Source organism: Lissotriton helveticus, chromosome 8, assembly GCF_964261635.1.
Source record: "Lissotriton helveticus chromosome 8, aLisHel1.1, whole genome shotgun sequence".
NCBI classification, from domain to species: Eukaryota; Metazoa; Chordata; class Amphibia; order Caudata; family Salamandridae; genus Lissotriton; species Lissotriton helveticus.
Genome location: NC_136069.1, coordinates 756,063,061 through 756,079,719, shown reverse-complemented (window position 1 = coordinate 756,079,719; position 16,659 = coordinate 756,063,061).

The window sequence follows — 16,659 nt, the reverse complement described above, 5'->3', positions numbered from 1 at the left end:
AGTATTATTTTCGACAACCGTGAATGACAGAATGCGACAGTACAGGGCTGCAGCGTTTTCACTTGCCTATCTCTGCACTCAGAGAAACACTTCTTACATTAAATTAGGTTTAAAAAATAGCAGAAGTAAAACCTATAGAATGGCTGTAGGGATGAATTTAGAAGCAGAGAATGGAGATCCAAGAAATGCAGAGTCACACTCATAGAAGTTCACAGCAATAACATTACTTTAAAGATAATTAGAAAAGAACGGATACTGTATCTGTATGTTGTTGTAGTTGTCCTGTTGAATTTGGTAAGTTGCATGCATCAAACCATTCCTCTTATTAGCGGGACTCCTCCATTCCAGCTGACGCTCCGTCCATCAATGTTGGTGACCAGAAGACACCCTGTCCACTGCCTGCCTGGCGGATGCTGAATTGCGGCTCGCTAATGTGAAGCCTGACTTCATCCTTTTTTTCCCATTGCACAGACTGAAACCCGGCCTGTAATTATTGATGGAAAAACAGGAAGTGATATTAAAACACCACTGACAAATAAATATAAGGTATGTAAGCTGTGTAGTGCAAAAAGTCACACTTTGAGTTTCCTAATAGACAGTACAATATTTTTGAAAGTGCGTACTCTGTCTGAGTCTCCTTTTGAAGGATAAATAAGTATGGGCAAATTAATTTAGCGGATCTTTCCCCTCAAGCTAGGTGTACTGTAAACTGTGTTTTAGAACAAAATTAGACCTTCCCAGCAGTGCTCCCACCCATACCCTTACTAAAGTCAGTTGCAAAAATGTAGAAGACCCCCAATCAGATCTCGAAAAACAAGGCCTAGTAGAAAACTGGTGACAAAACGTACTTTGAAAGTAAAAGTAGGCCCAAATCCCCCCTTACCCACCGTGGATTGTATTCAAAGCACTTGCAAGCAAGCAAAAGTATCCATACCCAGCAAGACTCGCAAACCCCCCCACAAACAGTCCCCCACCCAAACACATGCAATACAAATACTGCTAACCCTAACAAGCCCTAAGTTAAGAATAGTGGCAAACGCTTTCTTTAACTATGCCAAATCCCCCCTTTCCCACCATGGATTTTCTTCAAATCACTTGCAACCAAAATTACACATTCCCACGAGTGCTCTAAGACCCCAGAACTCAGTTGCAAAAATCTAGAACACCCCGAAACACATGCAATCCTGCTGCTAGGGCTAACCCTAATGAACCCTAAGTTACAAAAAGTGCCAAAAGGCTTTTCCTCATGGATTTTCTCCAAACCAGTTTTATCCGGTATTAGACCTTCCCAGCAATGCCCCAAACCCCGCCAACCCACCCGCAAAAAAGCACAACACCCCCAAACAGCCAAAAAGCAAAAATGGAAATTCTCATATTACTTACAATATTTTTCGGCCTTCTGTCCAAACGTGCTGTGCAGCTAGGTCATAACTCCCGTTTTCCACCATGGATTTCCTGAAAAGCAAATGCAATCAAAACTAGACTGTGCCAGCAGTGCTCCTAGACCCCAAAACCCACCCACAAACACCAGGAAGCCCCCCAAACAGGCCCCTGAAAACATGTTAGTGAGCAAAAAGTCAAAAACGTTTTCAAGTCTGATTTGGTCAAAACCAGTTTTATCCGGTATTAGACCTTCCCAGCAATGCCCCAAGACCCGCAAACCCACCCGCAAAAAAGCACAACACCCCCAAAACAGCCAATAAGCCAAAATGGAAAATCTCATATTACTTACAATATTTTTCGGCCTTCTGTCCAAACGCGCTGTGCAGCTAGGTCATAACTCCCGTTTTCCACCATGGATTTCCTGAAAAGCAAATGCAATCAAAACTAGACTGTGCCAGCAGTGCTCCCAGACCCCAAAACCCACCCACAAACACCAGGAAGCCCCCCAAACAGGCCCCTGAAAACATGTTAGTGAGCAAAAAGTCAAAAACGTTTTCAAGTCTGATTTGGTCAAAACCAGTTTTATCCGGTATTAGACCTTCCCAGCAATGCCCCAAGACCCGCCAACTCACCCGTAAAGTAGTAGAACACCCCCACAAGTGCAGAGTCTTTTCTTCATTGGGCGTAATCCAGCCCTGTGCTTTGAGGGAAATAGGAGTCTGGAGGAGGAGGATAGAGGAGCATGTTCTTGTGAACTTGTGAACCTGAGGAATGCAGACTGCGGCACCTTCAAATCAATAAGCAAATAAGTGAAGACAGTTCGCTGATGGGCTTGTTTTTGTGATTAGGTGATTAAAGTTTTAACTATATTAACTGTGCAAAACAAAGAAAGACAGACACACAGGAATAAAAGTGAATAAGGACGAAAAAGAAAGTTATTGATTCATTGGCTCATTTTCAGGGCTCGGTGTCAGGGAATAAGAGTTCGTCCTCATACTCTGCGAATTCAGGCAGGAGTAGGTCAGTGTCACCTAACAGACAAGAAATTCCCTCATCTAAGTTGTTGTCCTCCTCATCTTCTTCCGGCGTGTATTCTCGTACTTTGTAATCTGGTGGTATGAGGTGCTGATTCATCTTGATCATTGTTAACCTCTCCACATTTTTGGGCGAGAGGCGGGTCCGTTTGCAAGTTACAATGCCAACGGCAGCACTGAAAACACGTTCAGAAGACACGCTTGCGAGTGGGCAAGACAAGTAATTTATAGCCAGGTTGGTGATCTCTGGCCACAATGCTTTTTTCCCATGCCAATACGCCAATGGGTCAGCATTAACATAGACCTCTGTTGAGTCATTCAGATAGTCCTGCACCATCGACTGAAGGTTCTCTGCGGTTCCTCCACTTTGCTTACTTTTTGCTGGGACCTTTTGAGAACCAAACCCAAGCTCAGTTAGCCAATCCTCTTCATCACCCAATGTTTCTGTTGTGTCTGGTGCAGATGATCCGGTTGCCGGTGTCTTTAACGGCTGAGAGGTCACTTCTGCCACAGCCACAGGTGCAGAAGTGGATTCTTTTGACTGGGGATGGCCTGCTGATGCTGATGTACTGCCTTTTCCTTCAATTTTCTGCCGTTCTCTTTCAAACCTCATGGCTGACAAGGCTAGCCAATGTTTGTACTTTGTAACATCTTCATCACCAAAAGGAAATAATGCTCTGCCTGCCAGCGCCTTTTTGTAGCGTGGTTCCAGAATAGTAGCACAAATGTAATGCTGTTCTGAGTGGATCTTTTGAAGACGTTCATCGCCAAGTAGGCGCTCTAATAATTTCTCCGCCAAAACAAAAGCTTCTTGCTTTTCTTCATCTTTTTGAAACTTAGAAGACACCGCCTTCAGTTTGTGCTCCAGCATGCGCAACAATGGGATAGCTTTTCCCAAATTACAGTCCTCCCTGCTGACTGCACGGGTGAAGACCTCAAAAGGACGAAGCCTGTCTGTCAGGCTTTTAACTAGCTTCCATTCCGCCGCATCTAGCCTCAGGTCCTTCTGAGCTGTACCCAGTGTTAAGAAATACTGATCGAGTACTGTAAACTTCTCATACAGACGCTCAAGCATGTAGAAGGTTGAGTTCCAACGTGTTGGCACCTCCTGGATGAGTGCTTTCACTGGCATTCGATGTTCATGTAGCAGGCTCCTCAGATGCTTCCGGGCCTTAAAAGAATGGCTGAAATGGTTGCACATTCTTCGGCAGGTGGCCACTAACTCGCACGCTGGACTGTCTTCACTCAAGAATTTTTTAACAACCAGGTATATACAGTGTGCCAAACACGGCACTCTGAAATAGTGACCCAGATCCATGGCCTTAACTACATTGGCGCCATTATCCGTGGAAACATAACCAATCTGGCGTTTTTTTGGGGACAACCAGTGAAAGACCTTTGTGTTAAACTCGTTCAAAATGTTTTCTGCTGTATGACGTTTCTCCAAGCCAAACGTGGCTAGTGTTGCATGTTTCCGAGCAGCTTTAAAAACTTGGTCCAGGTCAACACCTGCGTTTAGCTTTGCTTTAACCCCTGAAAAAGAGACCCAGTGTGCAGTGATGCACATGTAATCAGTGCCTGCGCCACTGGTCCACATGTCTGTTGTCAGATGTATAGTGTGAACAGCACTCTTCTGCAAAGCTGCCCCAATCACCTCCAGCACATCTTCATGTAGTGCTGGAACCGCAACTCTGGCAAAATAGAACCGGCTAGGAACCTTCCATTTAGGGCACAGCGCTGCCACTAATTCTAGAAAACCAACCACTTCTACAAAAGAAAAAGGGAGAAGGTTCAGAGCTAGCATTTTAGCCAGCTTAGTGTTATACAGACGCGTCAGTGGGTGGTTGCGTTCATATGGAGCGTCTGAAAACAACATGGTTCTAATGTTGGCCTGGACCATTTTACGGGATGATGATGATGACTTCTTCGACCCAGTTACGCTCGCTGATGAACTTTTTCGCATTGGTGTCTCACTCTCTCCCACACTCTTAGTGTGGCTCACAGGGGGTGTGCTGACAGGGGTACTGGGTGTAAGTGAAGTGTGTGACGCTTCTTCCTCCTCGTCATCATCAAATGAAACATCAACGTTTTCTTGACTTGCAATTCGGGCTTCCTTGATCTCCTTTAGGTGCGCAAACCATTGGTCAGCGTGCTGTCTCTCAAGATGACCTCTCTGGCCTCCGGTCCCATAGTTGGTACCAAGCTTACCACGACTAACTGCAAGCTTACAAATGCTACAAATGGCTATGTTTTCCTTTTTTGTGCAAACACTAAAGAAGTCCCAAACTGCGGACTTGAAATGTCTGTGGGGGCCGGAGGAGGCGATACTGGTGGTGGTCATGCTGCTAATGCCAGATGAAGTGGAGGATGTGTATTGCTGAACTTTACTACGTTGTGCACTTTCACCACCACTAATTGAGGTCGAGGTGGATGGAGGTCCCTTCTGGGGAGGAAGAAATATGGAAGCGGTAGGTGGTGGTGTACTAGTTAACTCCAATGATTGTGGTGTTCCCATTGCCTCCTCGTCGACAACATCATCATGCTCAGCAGCTTTTCGGGCTAGGGTCAAAATGTCTGTTTGCTTCATGCCCGCTGAGGCTGGAGTGAAGCCTATGATGACTGCGTCGTCGTGGTGAGAGTCTTCAGCAGCAGGAGTATACGGCACTTCTTGTTGAGCGTCATCACACTCCATAACTATGAGAGTTTCGACGACCTTCCTTTTACGCTTAGCTACCTTTGTCAGATCATGGTGTGCCTCAGCCTCACTCTCGGACGGCAGTGGTGCTGGTTCCCAAGTAAGATCCATATCATCAGAAGGAGGTGGGCTTGAAGAATATGTAGACACCACCCTTGATCTTTTCCTTGCTAGGGATGTGGAAGACAATGAATGATCATCAGGAGGAGTGGCTTCCTCAAATGATACCTCGATTTCCTGATGTGCCCCTACTTCGGGAGGAACAACTATTGTGGGCACTTGTTGTGCCCCTCCATGCACCTCTGCTTGCGCATCTCCTTGCGCTGCCTCTCCTTCCACATGTACTTGGGCTTATACTTGCACATGTGGTTGTTGTTGCGGTTGTGGTTGTTCAACACTCGTCAGATGAGTTACAACAACCTGTGTTGATTGAGGGACATTGCTGCTACTTTCTTGCGATGAGCCAACATCACTGGTCGATGGTGATTTAACAAGTAGACTGGCTGCCTCTGCAGCACTCAAGGGCTTGGACTTAAGTTGGCGTGGTGGTGGTGGCACTGAGCCCAATGGAGCGTGGGTGCTGCTCCCAGCTTGGTCCTCAGCAGATCCCGCTGCTGCTGCAGGCGTACTTTTTTTTTTATTCCCAAAAAATGTGGCGGGCGGCACATCAGTCTCCTTGGTAACTTGCTTCTTCTGCTCCTTACTGGCAACTTCCTTGCTAGAGGAGCTACGAGGAACTTTTTTTGGGGCCATCTTCTTCAGAGGTCAGAACAGCAGGCCGCAGTTGCAAGAGTTGCACAGTTGTCTGTGGCCAGACGTGACGTCGCGTGACGTTATGCTGCACACACACCGCTGCAGGACTTCTTCCTGGCACTGGTGGTTCTCTTGAGTCTTGTGCACCTAAAAGCAATGGAAGACAGAGGAACATCAGTTCAGTTATACACCCCAAAAACTCAAAAACCACATAAAAATCAACACAATCCCATGCCATCCATGCCCTCCATGATGTTTAAATTCAAGACACCCCACAGAAAGACTAGGCCCATGCACCACTCACTACCCCTGGGCATACTGGATGAAAGCTAGGCAAAAGGGGTGCAGGCCTGAGAACACTGCCTGCATTCAAAATGGCCCCTTGCACCCCAAGCACATGGCCAGGGCCTGCCTGTACCAGCACTCAAAATGGCCCCCACCCACATGGCCAGTCCCCATCAACAGTACACCCCAAAAAAACGAAAAACACACAAAAATCACCACAATCCAATGCCATCCATGATGTTTACATTAAAGAGACCCCACAGACAGACTCAGTCCATGCACCACTCAGTACCCCTGGGCAAAAGGCCCCAACAGCAGCCCAAAAAATCGAAAAACCCCACAAAATTCAGCACAATCCCAGGCCATCCATGCCCTCAATGATGTTTAAATTCAAGAAGACACTCCACAGAAAGACTAGGCCTATGCACCACTCACTACCCCTGGGCGTAATGGATGAAAGCTAGGCAAAATGGGTGCAGGCCTCAGAACACTGCCTGTCTTCAAAATGGCCCCTTGCACCCCAAGCACATGGCCAGGGCCTGCCTGTACCAGCACTCAAAATGGCCCCCACCCACATGGCCAGTCCCCATCAACAGTACACCCCAAAAAAACGAAAAAACACACAAAAATCACCACAATCCAATGCCATCCATGATGTTTACATTAAAGAGACCCCACAGACAGACTCAGTTCATGCACCACTCACTACCCCTGGGCAAAAGGCCCCAACAGCAGCCCAAAAAGTCGAAAAAAAACCCAAAATTCAGCACAATCCCAGGCCATCCATGCCCTCAATGATGTTTAAATTCAATAAGACACTCCACAGAAAGACTAGGCCTATGCACCACTCACTACCCCTGGGCATAATGGATGAAAGCTAGGCAAAATGGGTGCAGGCCTCAGAACACTGCCTGTCTTCAAAATGGCCGCTTGCACCCCAAGCACATGGCCAGGGCCTGCCTGTACCAGCACTCAAAATGGCCCCAACCCACATGGCCAGTCCCCATCAACAGTACACCCCAAAAAACAAAAAAACACACAAAAATCACCACAATCCAATGCCATCCATGATGTTTACATTAAAGAGACCCCACAGACAGACTCAGTCCATGCACCACTCACTACCCCTGGGCAAAAGGCCCCAACAGCAGCCCAAAAAGTCGAAAAAAACCACACAATTCAGCACAATCCCAGGCCATCCATGCCCTCAATGATGTTTAAATTCAAGAAGACACCCCACAGAAAGACTAGGCCCATGCACCACTCACTACCCCTGGGCATAATAGATGAAAGCTAGGCAAAATGGGTGCAGGCCTCAGAACACTGCCTGTCTTCAAAATGGCCCCTTGCACCCCAAGCACATGGCCAGGGCCTGCCTGTACCAGCACTCAAAATGGCCCCCACCCACATGGCCAGTCCCCATCAACAGCACACCCCAAAAAAACGAAAAACACACAAAAATCACCACAATCCAATGCCATCCATGATGTTTACATTAAAGAGACCCCACAGACAGACTCAGTCCATGAACCACTCACTACCCCTGGGCAAAAGGCCCCAACAGCATCCCAAAAAATCAAAAAAAAACACAAAATTCAGCACAATCCCATGCCATGCATGCCCTCAATGATGTTGAAATTCAAGAAGACACCCCACAGAAAGACTAGGCCCATGCACCACTCACTACCCCTGGGCATAATGGATGAAAGCTAGGCAAAATGGGTGCAGGCCTCAGAACACTGCCTATCTTCAAAATGGCCCCTTGCACCCAGAGCACATGGACAGGGCCTGCCTGTACCAGCACTCAAAATGGCCCCCACCCACATGGCCTGTCCCCATGAACACCCCAAAAAATCGAAAAACACAGAAAAATCAGCACAATCCCATGCCATCCATGCCCTCCATGATGTTTAAATTCAAGACACCCCACAGAAAGACTAGGCCCATGCACCACTCACTACCCCTGGTCAAAAGGCCCCAACAACAGCCCAAAAATCGAAAAACACAGAAAAATCAGCACAATCCCATGCCATCCATGCCCTACCATGATGTTTAAATTCAAGACACCCCACAGAAAGACTAGGCCCATGCACCACTCACTACCCCTGGTCAAAAGGCCCCAACAACAGCCCAAAAATCGAAAAACACAGAAAAAACAGCACAATCCCATGCCATCCATGATCTTTAAATTCAAGACACCCCACAGAAAGACTAGGCCCATGCACCACCCACTACCCCTGGTCAAAAGGCCCCAACAACAGCCCAAAAAACGAAAATTCCAAAATTGTAGTTGCAGCAACTGTAATGCCCCAAACAAACTTACTTGTGAAATTTTTAATCCAAAAGTGATCCAAAGAAAGTCAAAAAGGCCTCAAATCCAAATATCCAGCAGCATCCACAAAAAGTAATCCTTCCAGGTCAAGATCCGAATGAAAGTGACCAGCACATGAAGAAAGCACTGGGAGAGCCTGCTGGACAGGAACAGGAAGTTGGAGACTGTGGGGCACTTCCTTCCTCCCACCCCCCCCCCAAAAAATGGACTCCTTGCAAAAAAAAGTGCAGGCAAATGTCAACCTGAGGAGTGATTCTGATAAAAATCATCATTTTCTGAAGGTTTATGCTGTTTGCTGGTGGATTTCTTGTGCAGAATTGCAAATTCTGTATTTCGCAAGTGCGAGATTGTTGCTGCCCGCCGCACCTACGTGTTCGCCATTGCGAACTTTCGCGATGCGTGCTGTGCAAGGAGGCAAGCCGCGATTACGTAATCGCGGTCGCCAAACTCCCGCGGGATCACGCAGCAAGATCCAAAATGGCGCAGCACTCGCAAAATATCGAGAAAAACAACTCGGCAAACGCTGAATGACGGTAAGTGAACGCCGCGCGCCGCAATATTGTATCACCAAGCAAAAAAATCCGCCGCGTGCGAATTTGCGGATTTTCTGCAAATTTGAGAGAGTTCACGGATTGCGAATTTACCGAAAATCCACAAATTCCGCGAGCGGAACGGATTTTACGCCCATGCTTAGTGCTACGTCCCTGGTGCCACATTCTGATTTGAATGTCGGCCTAGAGAACAATTTAAACACTGCTTGGATCGGGTTGCAGTCACTGTGGTGTGTAGGGATGACTACTGCTTTCACTAAGAAGTCTTTGAGGGCAGGAGAGGTGAAGATATAATCTATAGTGCTTGCACAACCCCTCCCTCTAAATGTTGGGTCAGGTGGATTGTTATCATTGGCTACAGCGGCAATATCCATGACGTTGCTCAGGGCATGATTCTGCAGGTGTTCCTTTAATTCCATGCCCCTAAGACAGGTTTGTCCTCTACTCCCTGGCCTTAGGTTTGCGGTGTCTTCAATGGGGAGTTTGGCGTTAAAGTCTGCACTCTAGGCAGATGCCGGGTTTTGTGTCAGGTGGTTACTATTCTCCAAGGCAGTTATGAAGTCGAAAAGATTAGAGAAATTGATGTTGGGTGAATTGCAAAAATCCTTATTATAAAATTTTTGTAAATGTATGGATACTCCCCTTTTGTATAGCAAGACTTGGAATGTGTTGCTGTTGGTGTGGAGGACAATTATGCTGCCCACAGCAGCTAAATTCCCAGAGATAGACAAGCCACCCGGTGGTCGATCAGTTTTAGGAATTGGAGCCAGGACAGTGAAGCAGTGGAACCCTTCGAGAAATAAATCTTTGTTTGCCCAGGTTTCTTGAATCATCAAAATGTTGTGCTCTCTAACCAGTTACAGTCAGTCTGCTAGATCTATTTTGATTGTAGGCTGGCGACGTTCCAACTGATTATATTTAAGTCGGGTTTACGCAAGCCTTATGGGTTGGTATGACAACATGGTCATGTGAATCAGGTGGTTCAGTTGAGTTTGGCGTGTGTATAGATGTATGATCGACCACAATCATCTCACTATCATCTACACCCTGGAGTCTCAAATGGGATGCATTCACTGGCAACATCGTTCACTGTTTCTACTCTTTCCAATATAACAGACAACAGTTTCTTCCTATGGGCACTTCTAGTTCCCAGAAGATCCCTATCACTTCCAGAGTCCTCTGAGGTTCTATCGTATGCCTCATATTAGCCAACATCTACATGGAGCTCCTCGGAACTGTACTCATTGACAACGTCATCAATATTCACCAATGCACCTATTACCTACAACCTACAACTCATCTTGAAATTCTTCTCTGCTCCAGACATCCAATGCCTCAATAACACCCCGCACCTCGGCAACAAGGTGTACAGGGACACTTAGGGTGAGACATATTGAATAATTGGTAAATTAGTAAAATAAATGACAGAATGTGTTGGGCTGACATCCTCCTGGGTACACAGACAAAATATCGAAAATAAAATATCGGAAAGACAAAATATCGAAGTTAAAATATCGAAGGTAAAAAATATTGGGAAGCAAATATATCGTATACAAAAATATCGTAATAGGTAAGTAAGTAGAAATATCGAAAAAAATAATATCGTATGACAAAATATCGTGTAGTAATGGAAAAAATAAATAGTATAGGAAAAAATATAATAATTGTAAATAAAAATTTGATAAAAAGGTCTATATGAAAAAATTACAATATATTTAATATAAAAATATTTAAAAAAACATATATAGTTTTAGGAGCGGGTTATTGGGTTTATAGGGGATAAGGGTGGGAAGTAATTTAAAAATAATTAATAAATTAATATATATTTGTAATTTTTTTTTATTAATAATGAATTGGTAAATAATTAATATTAATTAGTTAATTAATTAATATAATTTTGTACATTATTTTATATAATAATTAATTGGTAATTAATGAATATTAATTAGTTAATTAATTAATATAATATCGTACATAATTGTACAAAATTAATAATTGGTAATTAATTATTATTAATTAGTTAATTCATTAATATAATGTTGGACATAATTTTAAATAATAAATAATTGGTACTTAAATAATAATAATTAATTGGTAATGAATTAATATTAACTAGTTAATTAATTAATATAATTTTGTATATATTTGTAAATAATAAATAATTGGTAATAAATTATTATTAATTAGTTAATTAATTAATATAATTTTTTACATATTTTTAAATAATATTTAATTGGTAATTAATTAATATAAATTAGTTAATTATATTAATTAGCTTCATTTAGTTTAATATATATTTTTTACCTATTGTAAATTAATTTGGAAAAAATAATATTAATAATTAATATATTTATTTACAGCTAATGTGCTAATATATTAACTTTATTGTTATTGTTAATTAATAATTAATTTGTAATTACATAATAATAATTATTTTTGGGTAAAGGAGTATTGTTAGAGTTCAGGGTCAGTTTTCAGTTCTTGGTTAAAGGGGTATTTCTTGGGTTCAGGGACAGTTTTCAGTTTTTGGGTAAAGGGGTATTTTTTGGGTTCAGGGTCAGTTTTCAGTTTTTGGGTAAAGGGGTATTTTTAGGGTTCAGGGTCAGTTTTCAGTTTTTGGGTAAAGGGGTATTTCTTGGGTTCAGGGTCAGTTTTCAGTTTTTGGGTAAAGGGGTATTTCTTGGGTTCAGGGTCAGTTTTCAGTTTTTGGGTAAAGGGGTATTTTTAGGGTTCAGGGTCAGTTTTCAGTTTTTGGGTAAAGGGGTATTTCTTGGGTTCAGGGTCAGTTTTCAGTTTTTGGGTAAAGGGGTATTTTTAGGGTTCAGGGTCAGTTTTTCAGTTTTTGGGTAAAGGGGTATTTTTTGGGTTCAGGGTCAGTTTTCAGTTTTTGGGTAAAGGGGTATTTTTAGGGTTCAGGGTCAGTTTTCAGTTGTTGGGTAAAGGGGTATTTCTTGGGTTCGGTGACAGTTTTCAGTTTTTGGGTAAAGGGGTATTTCTTGGGTTCAGGGTCAGTTTTCAGTTTTTGGGTAAAGGGGTATTTTTAGGGTTCAGGGTCAGTTTTTCAGTTTTTGGGTAAAGGGGTAATTTTTGGGTTCAGGGTCAGTTTTCAGTTTTTGGGTAAAGGGGTATTTTTAGGGTTCAGGGTCAGTTTTGGGTTTGTGGGTAAAGGGGTATTTTTAGGGTTCAGGGTCAGTTTTCAGTTTTTGGGTAAAGGGGTATTTTTAGGGTTCAGGGTCAGTTTTGGGTTTGTGGGTAAAGGGGTATTTTTAGGGTTCAGGGTCAGTTTTCAGTTTTTGGGTAAAGGGGTATTTTTTGGGTTCAGGGTCAGTTTTAATTTAATGTACGCTGGATTTGGTATAGTAATAATTAAATTATTAGAGACCAACATATACTCACATTTAATATACAGTGCAACATTTCTGATAAGATTGTTACATTATAGTAAGATAATGATACAAATAGTTCAACATGATTGTAGAAACATTATTTTTATTTATGTTTCACAAATAAAATGTTATTTCATAGCAAAAATCTTTTTATTACATTTGGTTTTATAAACATATTTTATAAACACAATGATAAGCAACTATACAGAAGCATTATTATTTTCATACTTTTTGTACAAAAATTAATATTATTTATTATCTCTTTTACATATTGTAATTTCATAAAGAAAAGTAGAAATAACAAAAGTATTTTTTACACTTTATTTCAATACACAAAATATTTATTATATAAGTCACATATTTTTAACACATTTTTCTATTATTATAATTTTTGACAATGTACTTATATTTCTAGACATTGTTAATATAAATATTATTCTTTTCATAATATGTACTTATTGCATTCATTTACATATTTGTTAATCAAATCATTGTAGGATTAAAGTAAATATTTCTTTACAATAATAGAAACTTAATGTTCATTTTTGCATATTTAGTGAAGTATATATATTATATTTTATACTTGGGACTATTTTATTGCATTTGGGTGCTTTATTTTGTAACCGGGTTAGGTCGTTTTGGGTTATTTGGAAGAAGGGCTGATCGCGGTTGGGAGACACTTCACGTCGCTTCAGGTAAGGTTTTTTTTATATGTTTTATGTGTATTTTAATGATGTTTTGAGACTACTGACCTTATATTTTGTGTTGTTGAATGTGAGGGAGGTATGTTTTAGATTTCGAAAACAGATAATTACTTATGGTATATACACGTAGTGTTAGTTAGTTAACTCATTATATATAGAGTGAATTTTAGTCTTTTACGGTATATCTACAAGTGAAATCATCTATTTTAATATGTTTGTACCTAATTACTAGCTAATTAATGTGGGTGGGAATGTCTGTTTTCTATGTTTTTGTCATAGGTGTACGCTACATCGGAAGTTCCGTTTTTTTTCAAAGGAAGTGTTTGTTTGTTTAATTCAACACTGCTTTACAAACACTTCTTTAAATTTTTCGGTTTTGCTGGAGCGATTCTTTCTATTTTTCCAATTTTTCTGGTTTTTTATGCTTATTCGATGGCTCTGGACAACGTGGATGTCTTAATTTTGGAACAGTTGTATTTTTACATTTGTTTTTGGGTTGATTTTGCCCTACCTGGATTACTTTGGTGGACAAGGAGGTTATTGGATTGACAACATGATTGGTAAGTCCTTGCTTTCTTATTTTGTGTGGGTGGGTAATGTTATTTTTATTATGGAATAGTTTTTTACTTGCTATTTAGTTTTAATGTGTGCATATATTATAATAATATCTCTATATATTGCATACATTAAATACTTTAGAAGCTCACGTTACATATTTTTTCCATACTTAGGTGATACTTTTAGTGTTTTATAACATTTTGGGAATTAATTAGAGTAGTGTTTTGGCAATGATATTTAGGTATTCTATGCCTTTTGTACTAGGGTAAAGTTTAACTTGTTCTTCCAGGTACTTGTGCATTTGTTTATTTTGCTTTGATGTTTTAGGGACAAGTTCAGTTACAGATTGGTCCATTCTAAATTCCTGGTAGCTCTGTTCTTTCTGTAGGCATTTAATGAAATGTTCTAGAGTAGGTTTGGTTCTGCCAGTTGATTGTACAAATGCATTGTGCCAACCTTCCACTGCATTGTTAGTTTTTGAATCTCCGTTAAGGGTACTTCTGTAAACGTTCCACCAGGGTATGAGGAATTTGGGATTTCGTCTGTGGCCAGATCTGTGGAGTCTGCCTACCCAGGTGTCTTCAAAGTAGTCGAGAAATGGACTTAATTTAGCTTCATTTTGTTTGTAGAAGGGGCTGTCTATAAGAATGTTGTAGTGTTCAGCTACGTCTGTTTCAGGTACATAAGCAAGTGCAATGAGTTTTTTAATTTGGAAAGCAAAAGATGAGTTTGTAGCCTATTCGACACTTAGGGTAGTTTGTTGAAGGTGTCTCCATAAACACTGGTTTAAATGATAATAGCAGCCTTGAATGCAGGTATGGGGGTGGATTTTTATGATAGTTGAGAGCATTGCTTGCTCAAAATCAAGAATGATACTTTCAGGAGAAAAATCATTAGTTTTTTGTTTAATTATATTTATTAATTCCATATATGTGGAATTATTTTTGTTTGGTAATAGTGCATATAGCAAAGGTATGTTGCAGTTGTGGTAGAGGCCATGTATTGTGTATAATTGGAAAAATGGTTTGGGACAGATGTTAAATGTTCCATCCATCATCCAATATTGGCATTGCTGCAGTTTAACTAAATTCATACTGGTACCAAAAATTATAAGCCTTTTGTCATTGTTTTCGTTGTCGTAAACTATAAATGGTTGTTTATTTAAAGTTATTATTTGGTTAGCAGTTAAATTTATATCCTGATATGTTCTGGGAGATGGTGTTGTAGAAGTAGTAGCTTTTTTAGTTCGTGCTATAGTTCTTTTTAAGGAGAAGATATTTGGCATTTGAGTTGTGGCAGTTTTTGGGATTTTAGGAATGGCTTCTTTTAAAATGACATTTGTTTGCTTTTGGGAACCTGTACTAGCTTCTTTTATATTTTCCAAAGCTGTTCTAACTTCTATTTCAGTAACATTAGGTGGATGACTGTGTTCTCTAGTATACAGTACTGTAGCTTCTTTAGTTGTTGCTCTGCCATAGCACTTGTTAGAATAATATTTACAACATTTCCAATTAACTTGCATGCCATATTGCTTTTCTTGTGTATAAGTGTAACCCATGTAGCATAGTAATAGTTTTCCTTTCTGGCTGGTCACAAATTCGGCTAATGTCAAATTAAATGTGATAAATAAACTATGTTAGTGATAAGTAGGAATGTTTATACTTACGTGTTTTAGAATTTACAGCAAAATTAGGAGCTGCTTGCTTCTTTAGTTGGGGATAATTGTTTGTGATGTTGTTGTAGCTGTTATGAAAAACATGAAAGTAGTATATTATTAATTAATGTTTCGGTACATTTGCAATGTTAGAGCTCATTTCTACTACAAAAGTGTATCTTCATGATTCACATTGTGAAGATACTTACATATTTTTTTAGGTTGGTCTTTGCCAGTATAGTTGTTTCTTCAGCTTCTGGAGAGTAGTTTGTAGTGTTATCTTAAATAAAAAAGGAACATATGTATTAGAATAATCACCATGTTGGTATGTTTTTTAATAGATTATCTGGTAATTATGTTCTTTAATATACTTACTTTGTGATTATTATCTGTATTATTCAGAATGTGGAGTTCTGTATTATGTCTGTATATCTATTCGTTGTGTTTGCTCTGTAAATAAACAATATATAATAGAACATAATTAGAACAGTTCTAAATGTTTGTATTGTTTTTCCACATTTATTTCAGTTGCATAATACTTACTTAGTAAAATGTATTGGAGAAATAGGACTGATGTCCTTAGTTCATTAGTAGTGCAGTTTTCAGTAGTAGAATCTACAGAAAAAAAGAAAGTTGGCCAAGAACATTCTTGCACAAATGGGTATCCAAGCATTTGGAAACATTGCCATCATTTAGAAAGAAAGGGGGAATACAGAATCAGGGAAAGGCGTACCTCTCACACGAGGGTATAGGCCTTTAATTCCAGAATGACTACGGAGTGTGGGATATAAATAACAATGCAGAATTGGTTGTGTCAACATCAGAAATTATATATGATCTTAAACGCATTGAAGTGGGGGTGAGTGCGGCGTACCTCTCACACGAGGGTATAAGCCTCTCACATAGGGCCCCAAGCGAAATTAGACAGTAATCAGAAACATACCATACACAAGTGTTGAAATTTAAGGCACTAAAGGTAGGGGTTACATCATGTCGGAAACAGAAGATATAGAATATAGCCTGCATGAATGTATGTGCCTTAAATTAGCATTGAACTATTGGTATGTTATTGGATGTGACTCCATCATAAAGGTGTGGGTTACATCAATCAGAATTGTATAGATGGCCTCTCAGAGTAAAGTGGCGAGTTGAGAGAAAGAACTATCATGTTCATTTAGTCTCATTTCGATGGAGTTGAAGAAAAACATCCATTTCAACTCACGGATGTTGAGAATGTTAGAGATGTTGCCTCCACGCTGGAACGCTCGGCCAGTTCATTCTGCCTTTCGGTTCCATTAAAATCAGCCCACATCACGTGACCGCA